We start from the raw sequence: 11419 nt of genomic DNA on the forward strand, positions 1-11419 counted from the left end.
AGGACTTGTCCACGGGCTTCTCGGGTGTGAGCAGGTCTTTCATCAGCGCATAAGTCTTGGATCCACAGCTGGTCAGTAGAAGCGCCCTCCGCTTGCCAGCTGCTTCCTCTCCCAGCCAGTCCTTCGTGACAAAGCTCTGCAGAAGCCTCTCAACGAAATCGTCCCACTCCTCACCAACACAATACCATTCCTCTGTGCTACCGGTGGCCATCCTCGTGGGTCGTTGATTGCCGTTTCTCGTCGCCAAATGTAGTGTCCTTGCACCTTACTATAGAATCACACGAGGCATGTACTGCAGACAAGGTCACTACGTGACCTAAACCTTTATTCCCAGGACCAAGAAGTGCTGACCCTGCATGGGATCTCCCTTTATATACCTGGATGACCAGGTGAGGAGTGTCTCCCACAAGTTCACCCCTTGTGGTCAAGGTGTGCATTACTCAGGTGTATACAGTGTACAATGTTGTTACATAAAGGTTACAGCTACGTGAAGATTACAAACATGACATGTTTGGGCTCAAATTTGAATTGGAAACCGCTTATATCCCTCTTTTCTAAAAGCAAGGGGATAAATACGAATGCTTCGGCCCGCATCCAGAGATGGGCACTCACGTTGTCCGCATACAACTACGCCATTCGCCACAGGCCAGGCACGGAAAACTGTGCCAATGCTCTCAGTCGGCTGCCATTGCCCACCGCCAGGGTGGAGATGGCACAGCCTGCAGATTTAGTTTATGGTAATGGAAGCATTCGAGAGTAAGCAATCACCTGTTACAGCCCAACAGATTAGAATCTGGACGAACCAGGACCCTTTACTGTCCTTAGTAAAAAACTGTGTGCTCCACGGGAGTTGGTCTAGTGTCCCGTTAGAGATGCAGGAAGAAATAAAGCCACACCAGCGGCGCAAAGGTGAAATGTCTATACAGGCAGACTGCCTCCTATGGGGTAATCGAGTAGTGGTGTCAAAAAAGGGCAGGGACACTTTCATCAGTGATCTCCACAGCACCCATCCAGGCATCGGAATGATGAAAGTGATAACCAGATCCCACGTGTGGTGGCCCGGTATCGATGCAGACTTAGAGTCCTGTATGCACAAATATAATACATATTCACAGTTAAGCAATGCACCCAGGGAGGCGCCACTAAGTTTATGGTCCTGGCCCTCCAAACCATGGCCCAGGGTCCATGTCGACGATGCAGGCCCATTCTTGGGAAAAATTTTCTTAGTGGTTGTACTCCAAATGGATTGAATGTGTGATAAGGTCGGCAAGCACGGCCGCTGCCAGCATTGAAAACCTATGGGCCGTGTTTGCCACGCACAGCCTGCCTGCTATTCTTGTAAGTGACAATGGGCCGTGCTTTACCAGTGTCGAGTTCAAGGAGGTCATAACCCGCAATGGGATCAAATATGTAACATCTGCCTCGTTTAAACCAGCGTCCAACGGTCAGGCAGAATGAGCAGTTCAAACAATCAAGTAGAGCTTGAAAACGGTAACTGAAGGATCATTGCAGACTCTCTTATCCCGAGTCCTGCTTAGTTATCGCACAAGACCCCACTCGCTCACTGGGGTCCCTCCCGCTGAACTGCTCATGAAAAGGGCACTTAAGACAAGGCTCTCATTATTACATCCTGATCTACATGAACAAGTAGAGAGCAGGCGGCTTCAACAGAATACATATCATGATCGTGCAAATGTGTCATGCGAAATTGAGATAAATGATCCTGTATTTCTGTTGAACTATAGACAAGATCCCAAGTGGCTTCCTGGCACTGTTTTGGCCAAAGAGGGGAGTAGGGTGTTTGTGGTCAAACTCTCAAATGGACTCACCTGCTGGAAACACTTGGACCAAACCAAACTCAGATTTACGGACTATCCAGAACAACCCACAATCGACTCCACCTTTTTCGACCCTCCAACACACACACAAGTGGCAACTGACCCAGCGGTTAACTATGAAGCAGAACCCATCACTCGCAGCAGCCCAGCAGGACTCACCACCCCCAGCAGCCCAGCTGCGCAGCAGCCCAGCGAGAGCCCAACAAACGACTCACCAAAACCAGCATTTGCACCGCGACGATCAACCAGGGAAAGGAAGGCTCCAGATCGACTCACATTGTAAATAGTTACACTATTGACTTTGGCAGTGGAGGGGCGGGGAGTGTTGTTATGCATGTAAACCTGTAAATATCATGTCTAATCACCAGAGGGCTTATCCTGCAGTCTCAAGGGATCCCACAATCCCTTGGGAGCACCTGCATATAAGGAGGCCTCACAGGCTGGAGAGGCACTCTGAGATCTATAATAAAGGACTACGGTCACACCTTACTTTGAGCTTACAGTATCTATTCTGACACTTTATTCAAGACATAACACCGCTGATCGCTCAATTGACCATCACCGCACTGCTTCCCCCCCCCCCTAAGTGCGTCATCACTGCGCGCACCGCCGAAATGCCGGGCCAGAAGCGACATTGCCCTTTAAAAGTCGTCTGACCACTCGGTGGTGCCAAGAGTTGGTTTTATCGGGTGGTGCATAGTTACTGATGCACACCGCCAGAGTGCCTTAAAGGTGTGTTGGTTTCTGTTGAATTTGTATTGGCGACTTTTTCCCGTTGTTTGAGAAGCAGTGCAAAGATACAGTGCGCGATTGTTTGCGAGTGCTGAAGGCGCCTCCACCTGCAGAACAGGGAGGCAACTCCATGGAGGCTGGGCTTGGGGAGAGCTTTGAAATGGGGGCAGTGCTGGCAGGCCAATGCGATGGGTCCAACGGCTGCAGAGGCAGCGGGCAAGGGCCGCAGCTATCATGGAGGCCCAGCATAGAGAGGGCTAGGGAGATGGCGTCAGAGGGGAGGCCAGAGAGATACCACAGGAAGGCCCTCAGCAAGAGCGTCCCCTAAGGAGTAGAGTGAGGTACGCGGAACCCCCACACCAATACTGGGCCAGCATGGCAGGAGGCAGCCTGCAGTGGAGGCAGATGCTGGGCAGCAGCAGCCTGCAGAGGTAGAGGAGGCAGCAGAGCAGCAGGGAGAAGCCAATGAGGCACAGCAGGGAGCAAGATGGCTGTACAGACATGGGGGCGCAAGGCCATATCGACAAAGCCACCAATTCTCAAACAAGGATCTAAATGATGATCAGTGCCTGCGCAGACTATAATTCCGCAAGGACATAGTGACGGAGCTCTGCAATCTCCTGCAGGCAGACTTGGAATTGCAAATACGGGTGAGGACAGCCCTGAGCGTGGCCGCCAAGGTTACTATCGCCCTGAACTTTTATGCGACTGGGTCCTTCCATGCTGCCACTGCGGACATCTGCAACATCTCCCAGTCTGTAGCCCATACATCGATACAAGAGGTCACAGATGCTCTGTATAGGAGGAGGGCCGATTACATCTCCTTCCCTATGACCAGGGACAAGCAGTTGGAGCGGCAGACTGCATTCCTGCACATTGCGGGCTTCCCCAGGGTCCAGGGGGGGTTGGTCATTGATTGCACCTATGCACCTATGCATCCCAACACACCCGAGCAAGTCCGAAACCACAACGGTTCTCTCCCTCAATGTCAACCAGTTTGCGACCACAACTGCAAAATTATGCAAGTGGATCCCGGTACCCTGGCAGCAGCCATGATTCATACTGCGGTGGAGCGGTGTGCCACGCCTCTTCACTGGTCCCAATGAAGATTGCAGCTGGCTCCTTGGTCTCAAGGTCTATGCACTGAGCACTTGGCTCATGACTCCTCTTTGCAATCCTGGAACTGCTGCGCAGCAGGCATATAATGACAGTCTCTCGGCCACCAGGACCATCACCGAGCACACAATTGGGATTCTCAAGCAGAGATTCCGTTGCCTGGATCGCTCAGGTCGTGTGCTGCAGTACTTGCCTGAGCATGTCTCCATATTTGTGGTGGTATGCCGCATGCTCCACAACCTGGCCATCATGAGGGCACAGCCATTGGAGAACGAGGCAGCAGTGGCACCTGTGGAGAAGGAGGCACCTGAGGAGGAGCAGGATGTGGGTGGGCAGCAATGCAGGAGGCGGCGTTGCCATCGTGACTCTGCATAGGAAGCACAAAGCCATCTCTTAGCTGCGCGTTTCACATAACTGAATGCCTAGTCGAGCCTCCATCCGGCCATGCCCATGGCAACCTGTGGGCTCTCTCACACATCATTCCCGCAGTCAAATGAGAGACCCCATCAGAAATTACAAACACAAAATAAAGATTTATTCGAACCCAAGCAATCGGTTGCAAAAATATTCACATAATTAGTTTTCAGCCATGTGCAACTCCTTATTCCCCCTCTTACACAGACCTATCCTTACACTAGGCCGCAGTGTCTCCCCTGTGGCTTTGGGAAGGCTGCTGTGTGTGTGTGGAGGAAGCTACAGATGTCCTTTTCGGACGCCCTCGACCAGCTCTGGCCCTGGAAGGTCCGGCTGCAGACTGGGCCGCATCCTCCTGTGCGCCTTCAGTCGGAAGTGGCTGAGTTGTTTCCATGGATGGCAGCAATTGTGGAGTGGCAGGTCTCGGCTCAGGCGGCTGTGAACCAGAGAGCCCACATCTGTAACCTGGTCCGAGGAGCCAATACCCACCCCCCCGGGGTGGCACCCCACTGCCCCCACCAAGCTGCTGGAGCCACAGGTCGGCGGGGTGGGGTGGCACCGATAGGCCCCCGGTGGAACGTGGTGGACCCAGCTGCAATGGCAGCAGTCAGATCTCGCGTAGCCTCCAGCTGAGACTGCATGAGAGCAGTCACACTCTGGGAACCTTCAGAGACAACAACAGTCAGACGCTCCATGACCTGTTGCCCAGAGTGCATGGGAGCATTCTGAGCTTCCAGGGCAGTGACCATCCTGTCCAAGAAGCACAGCCACGCTCATTCCCTCGCGCCTGTGTTGCAATGGCAGCTGCTACCTCGGCCAAGAGACGTGTGATCGTAGCTGGATCCGCACAGTCACTCTGGGATTCCACCGTCAGCTGCACACTGACAATGAAGGTCCCCATGGTGTGCACAGAGCTGTCCACAATGTGTGAGGCAGACTCCTCCACGCTCCTCACCACTTGCGACAGCCTCTCGGGCACCCCTTGCATTGCCACCAAGAGCTCAGGATTGCATGACCTTCACCCTTTGTTATAAGCCCCAACATCGATGGGCTCGTCTGAGTCCTCCTCAGCAGGACTCATTGTGCACTCGCCCCCCGGAGAGATGCCCTGGTGCTTCACCCAGTGCAGACCTATCTCCTAAACCTAAGGTACCCGATCGTGGACTCTCAGTATCTGAGTTGGTGCGTGGCACTGTCTGAAGCGGTGTTGCTGACAGAGCTCTCCCCCTCTCCATCTCCTTCATCCGACATCCAACCAACATCATCCAGGGCATCAAGTCTCTGTTCCTGACTGTGGCTGCCAGTTGCGTCAAGGGTCTCTGTGTCACTCATGCTGACACTCGGGGTATCATCTGCAATCATAAATAGGAGAAGGGGTGCCATGAGGGTGAGGTGCTGCATAACATGCAGCAAGCAGCTTGCACACAAGCATTAACAATAGTCAGGTAGGCTATTGCACTGTCAGGGAGAGATGGCATTGCACAAAGGCCTTCACATACCCATGCTGCCCCCAACGCCATTGGAGCAGCCACAGGGATTCCAATGTGCGTGCCCACTAGCCGCTGCACTCTCTCCTCCAGATCAGTGAGCTGGACATTTGGCTAATGGTGGCTAATATAAAAGGCAATCCAAAGGTCTTCTATAGGCATATTAACAGTAACAGGGTTGTCAGAGGAGCAGGTGGGACTGATTAAGGACAAAAATGGATATCTATTGCTGGTGGCAACAGGCATGGCTATGGTACTAGATGAGCACTTTGCATCGGTATTTACCAAGAAAGAGGACTTTGCCAAAGCTACGATAAACATGGAAGTTGTCAAGATACTGAATGAGATTAAAAATAAAGAGGTACTAGAAAGGCTGGCAGTACTTAAAAGTGGATAGGTTACTCGGTCCGGATGCGATGCATCCTGGGTTGCTGAGGAAAGTATGAGTAGAAATTGCGGGGGTGCTGGCCATAATTTTCCAATCCACCTTAAATATAGGACTGGAGGATTGCAAATGTTACACCCTTTGTTCAAAATTACAGGCCAGTCAATGGTGGGGAAACTGTTAGAAACAATGGGCTCAATTTTGGCCATGACTTGCTCCAATTTTTTTGGAGTAAGTAGGTTTTTCTGGCGTAAGTTAAAAAATGCCATTTTCCCCAATCAACTTGCTCCAGTTAGGTACGATTTTTTTTAGTTCAATTTTTTTTTTCAAAAGCGGGCATTCCCAGCCACTTACGCCAGTTTTGGCCATTTAGGCAATTCTGGCCAGTTAAAAGTTACTCCAAATCTACTTAGGTCAGCATATGTGGCCAGCTCTGAAAAATCTTGCGGGCAGTTAAGAAATCGGCGCAGTAAGTAAGGACCTGCATCCAAGCACAAATCGTGTTTGACTAACTTGATTGAATTGTTTGATTAAGTAACCGAGAGGGTGGATGAGGGCAGTGCAGTTGATGTTGTGTATATGCACTTTCAAAAGGCATTTGATAAAGTACCATATATTAGGCTTGTTAGCATAATTGAAGCCTATGGGATAAAAGGTGAAGTAGCAGCATGGTTGCAGAATTGGCTATGGGATAGAAAACAGAGAGTTGTGGTGAATGACTGTTTTTCGGACTGGAGGGAGGTATGCAGTGGTGTATGCAGGAGCGTGAAGAAGAGTGTTCAAAGATCAGGCCCTCAAATCTAGCACCAAGCTTATGGTCTACAGGGCTGCAGTGATACCCGCCCTCCTATATGGCTCAGAGACGTGGACCATATACAGTAGACACCTCAAATCGCTGGAGAAATACCACCAGCGATGCCTCCGCAAGATCCTGCAAATCCCCTGGGAGGACAAGCACCAATGTCAATGTTCTCGATCGGGCCAACATCCCCAGCATCGAAGCACTGGCCACACTCGACCAGCTCCGTTGGGCGGGCCACATTGTTCACATGCCCGACACAAGACTCCCAGAGCAAGTGCTCTACTTGGAACTCCTACATGGCAAGCAAGCCCCAGGTATGCAGAGGAAACGTTCCAAGGACACCCTCAAAGCCTCCTTGATAAAGTGCAACATCCCCACTGACATCTGGCAGTTTCTGGCCAAAGATCGCCCTAAGTAGAGGAAGAGCATCCGGGAGGGCGCTGAGCACCTCGAGTCTCGTCGCCGAGAGCATGCAGAAAAAAAGCGCAGGCAGCGGAAGGAGCGTGCGGTAAACCAGACTCCCCATCCACCCTTTCACCCAACGACTGTCTGTCCCACCTGCGACAGAGACTGTAATTCCCGTATTGGACTGTTCAGTCACCTGAGAACTCACTTTTGGAGTGGAAGCAAGTCTTCCTCGATTTCGAGGGACTGCCTATGATAATGATCCCCAGGGTTCAGTACTAGGACCACTGCTGTTTTTAATATACATTACTACTTGGACTTGGGGGTACACGGCACAATTTCAAAATTTGCAGATGACACGATACTTGAAAGTGTAATAAACCGTGAGGAAGATAGTGACAGACTTCAAGACACTGGTACACATGGCAGATGAAATTCAATGCAGAAAAGCGTGAGGTGATACATTTTGGTAGAAAGAATGAGGAGAAACAATTTTATAGGGGGTGCAAGAAGGGAAAGACCTGGGGTGTTTGTGCACAAATCTTTGAAGTTGACAGGACAGGTTAACAAAGCATATGGAATCCAAAGCTTTATAAATAGAGGCAAAGAATACAAAAGCCAGGAAGTTATGCTGAACCTATTTAACCACTAGTTGGGCTCCAGCTGGAGTATTATGTCTAATTCTAGATACCACACTTTAGGAAGGATGTGAAGGCTTTACAGAAGAATGGTTCCAAGGATGAGGGATTACAGTTACGTGAATAGATTGGAGAATCTGAGGTTGCTCTCCTTAGAGAGGAGATTTGATAGGGGTGTTTAAAATCATGAATGGTTTAGATCGAGTAAATGTCGAGAAACTGTTTCCAGTGGCTGAAGATCGATAACCAGAGGTCACAGATTTAAGGCAATTGGCAAAAGAACCGGAGACGACATGAGAAAAAATGTTTTTATGCAATGATTGGTTAGGATTTGGAATGCACTGCCTAATAGGGTGGTGGATACATATTCAATTGTAGCCTTCAAAACGAGGAGAAAAAATTGCAGGGAAATGGGGAAAGAGCTGGGCAATGGGACTAACTGGATTGCTCAGATATAGACTCGATGGGCCTAATAGCCTCCTTCTGTGCTGTACTATTCTATGATTCTACAAGATTCTCCTTAAAGCTACCTTTGACTAAGCTTTTGGTCATCTACCCTAACATCTCCTTGTGTGGCTCGGTGGCAAATTTTGTATGATAATGTTCCTGTGAAGCGTCTTGGGTTGTTTTCTATGTTAAAGGCGCTATTTAAATGCAAGTTGCTGTTTTTGTTGTTGGTTTAGTATTTGCTTAAAAACTCTTATGTCTGTAGCTTCTTCCAGTTCTGGTGAAAGCTTTCTCCACAGATGCTGCCTGACCTGCTGAGTATTTCCAGTATTTACTGTTTTTATTTCTGTTTTAGTGATGTGGGTTGAGGACACTGGGGAGAATTCCCCTGCTCCTCTTCAGAATAATGCCGTGGGATCTTTTACATCCACCTGAGAGGGTAGACAGAGTTTTGCTTTGACTTCTCATCTGAAAGATGACACTTCTAGCAGTGCAGCACTCCCTCTGTACTGTACTGGAGTGTCAGCCTAGATTTTGTGATTTATTACAGAGGAAATATACCAGGGATTTCAAGCCAGTAATCTAGGGCCAGAAATTCATAGCCGCCCATTTCTCGGCGGCCACCGGGCGGGAGGTCCGTTTTTGGCACTTGCCGCTGCCGGGTCCCGTTGGGAGCCGCTTTGGTCGTCGTTGCCTGGACGACAGCGGAAAGCAGTAGTCGGCGAGCGAGAGTGGGACTCGGCGGCAAACATCATCAGAATGCGTCAAGCGGAGGCCTCTCCACTCGGTTTTTTTTGGAGGGCCTCCACTGCGCATACATGGGATTTAGCCGTTTTTTTTTGTAGTTTTGTGCAGCCTGTTGTAGTCCTTTTGTGGCCCTTGCACGCTAATTGAGTAAGTGCTCAGGGCCATAAAAGGACACCAATCAGTTTTACCTGCGAGGGGAGAGGAGAGGAGAGGAGAGAGACAGAGAAGAAAGCAGAGGATACAGAGAAGAGGATACAGAGAAGAGGAGAGAGGAGAGGAGAGAAAGAGGTGAGGAGAGAGAAGGGAGAGAGACATAGAGGAGAGAAGGAGAGAGAGAGAGGAGAGCTGGAGGTTAGAGAGCAGAGGTGGCATTGGAGAGGGGCCAGTCTGAGTTAAAGAGGGGGCAGTGTGACAAATTTATAACCAGACTGTTCAGCAGCCATTCCTCTCATCATAAAGGATGAGTGGCCAGAAAGCATTAATGAAGACTGCCAGATCCAGGCACAGAGCTCTGTGGTTCAATGAGTAGGAGTTGGAGGAGCTAGTGACAGAGGTGGAGCGCAGGTATGGCGAACTCACCCGGGATGGGCATGGCAAGCCTCCACCAGCCCAATACCGACGTCTTTGGATGGACATATGTCAGATGGTCCGTGCAATGGGCAACGTGGAGCGGCAGCTAAAGTGAGCACAAATTTATTCTGCCTCTCCTGTCCAAGGTCAAAAAGGTTGTGCGCGCGATGTGTGTGTGTGTAGGAGTGTGTGGGGGGCGGAATGAACAAAGGGGGTAAAGGCTACAACGTTTCTTCGTGCAGAGAAAACAAGCAGCCAAACAGGCAAGCCTGTGTGCGACCGGAGGGGGCCCACAAGATGTGGTGGAATTGACCAGGCTGGAGGAGCGTGTGTTGGCATTGGTGGGACATCACCGCATTCCAAGCACAAACGTTTCTGCCGATCCGGTGCTACCGCAGGGTAAGGCTACAATCATCTCTGGTGTCAGTGACGGTCATGGCATGAAAGTACTTGCAATGTTAAGGCACTCGCGGTTGAACACAGACTTTGTCGCCCATTATGGACAGAAAGGAATGCGAATTCTTGCTGGCATTATGTGAGATGGAACTGCTCACATCTCATTTTCACCACCCCCACTGCACCTCCCCGCTCCCCCCCTCCCCTCCACCCGCCCAACTACAGACTGAAATTTTGTCCTCTACTTGCAGATGCTGACTTGGACACCATCGACCTCTGGCCTTCACAGATGCCCAGCATCTGCCACTCCGATGTTCTCCACACCCGAGGACACTGGATCCTTCATGCACCCCCAGCCCACATCACCTACGTCCAGCGCTCCCACCTCTGCCACCCAGAGCCAGGAAGAAGAGGAGAGAAAGAGGGAAGAGCCCATATTTGTGCCCTTCACCTGGAGGATCCGGAAGCACCTGACATCAGCCCCCTGCCAAGTCAGCCAAGTTTCCGCAGAACCTCGGCGTCAGGCTCAGATTTCCTGGGGTTTCTAATAGACTCCACTCAAGCAAGCTGAAGCAAGCGCAGAGTCCATGGCACAAAGAGAAGCATGGCCCCAGCATCCAGCAGCATCAAGCAACCACCTGCAGATGCAGGACGGCTCGCTCTATTGAACCAGATGGTCCAGCTATCAACCACCGGTGTGGAGGTGGGTCACGAGATGCAGCAGACCATGGCTGGGATAGCTGTCAGTATCGCCACATTCACTCAGCAGCACGATGAAAGGATGGAACACCTCCTCACAGTGTTGGAGTGCACATCAGAAAGCGTCAAGGTCATGAGGCAGAAGATGGCTTCTGCACGCGTGCTGCAGGCCCCCGACCTCACACCCTCAAGGCACACAGATGCGGAGGAGATCCCGGCGCCTTCGGTCCCGCGCCCAACGTTGTCACCGAGATGCACATGTCTACATACATCGCGCTGCTCTCCTGCACAACCTCCTGAACCAGAGGCAGTGAGGGAAAGGGGGGGGGGGGGCACTCCGTCATGTAGGCGTGGGGAGGACGAGGAAAGCAGGCATAGCCGCAAGGGGGGGAGAAGAGAGGTGGTGATGCCGGATAGAGGGGTGGGTGTTGCTTCCTTGTCTAAATGTATGTATATGTGATAATATTATGTAACATTTGTCATTGTGCACTTGTAAATACTCTCACATTGTTGACCCTCTGTTTGTGCGTGTGCCATTTTAACGTCATATGTGTGATGCTTTGCGCCAACCACACATCTGTCCCTCAGGTCATCTGCTTCATCAGGAATATCTTCCCATCCACATCTGACTGCAGTGTATAATGGGTCCTGTCATCAGGCCATCGCAAGACGACCCCCATGAATGCAAGAAGGCTGCCATTCAATTACTCTAGTTTACCAAGTTACAGGACAGACCTTAAGGC

At 50.8% G+C, this 11419-nt stretch overlaps 1 long non-coding RNA gene across 2 annotated transcripts in view; it reads left to right on the plus strand.

The window, feature by feature from the left end:
• Positions 1–10986, plus strand: part of LOC139233988 (uncharacterized) — a 28528-nt gene extending 17542 nt beyond the window's left edge. Inside the window, exons 1-3 of one of the 2 annotated variants that reach the window (XR_011588250.1) lie at positions 9310–9692; positions 9824–9980; positions 10229–10986. This is a non-coding gene — a long non-coding RNA (uncharacterized lncRNA). Of the gene's footprint in view, positions 1–9309; positions 9693–9823; positions 9981–10228 lie in introns of those variants that run through there. The other variant, XR_011588249.1, reaches the window with a different exon arrangement.
• The last annotated feature ends 433 nt before the right edge of the window (positions 10987–11419 follow it).

Source organism: Pristiophorus japonicus, chromosome 21 (assembly GCF_044704955.1).
Source record: "Pristiophorus japonicus isolate sPriJap1 chromosome 21, sPriJap1.hap1, whole genome shotgun sequence".
NCBI lineage: Eukaryota > Metazoa > Chordata > Chondrichthyes > Pristiophoridae > Pristiophorus > Pristiophorus japonicus.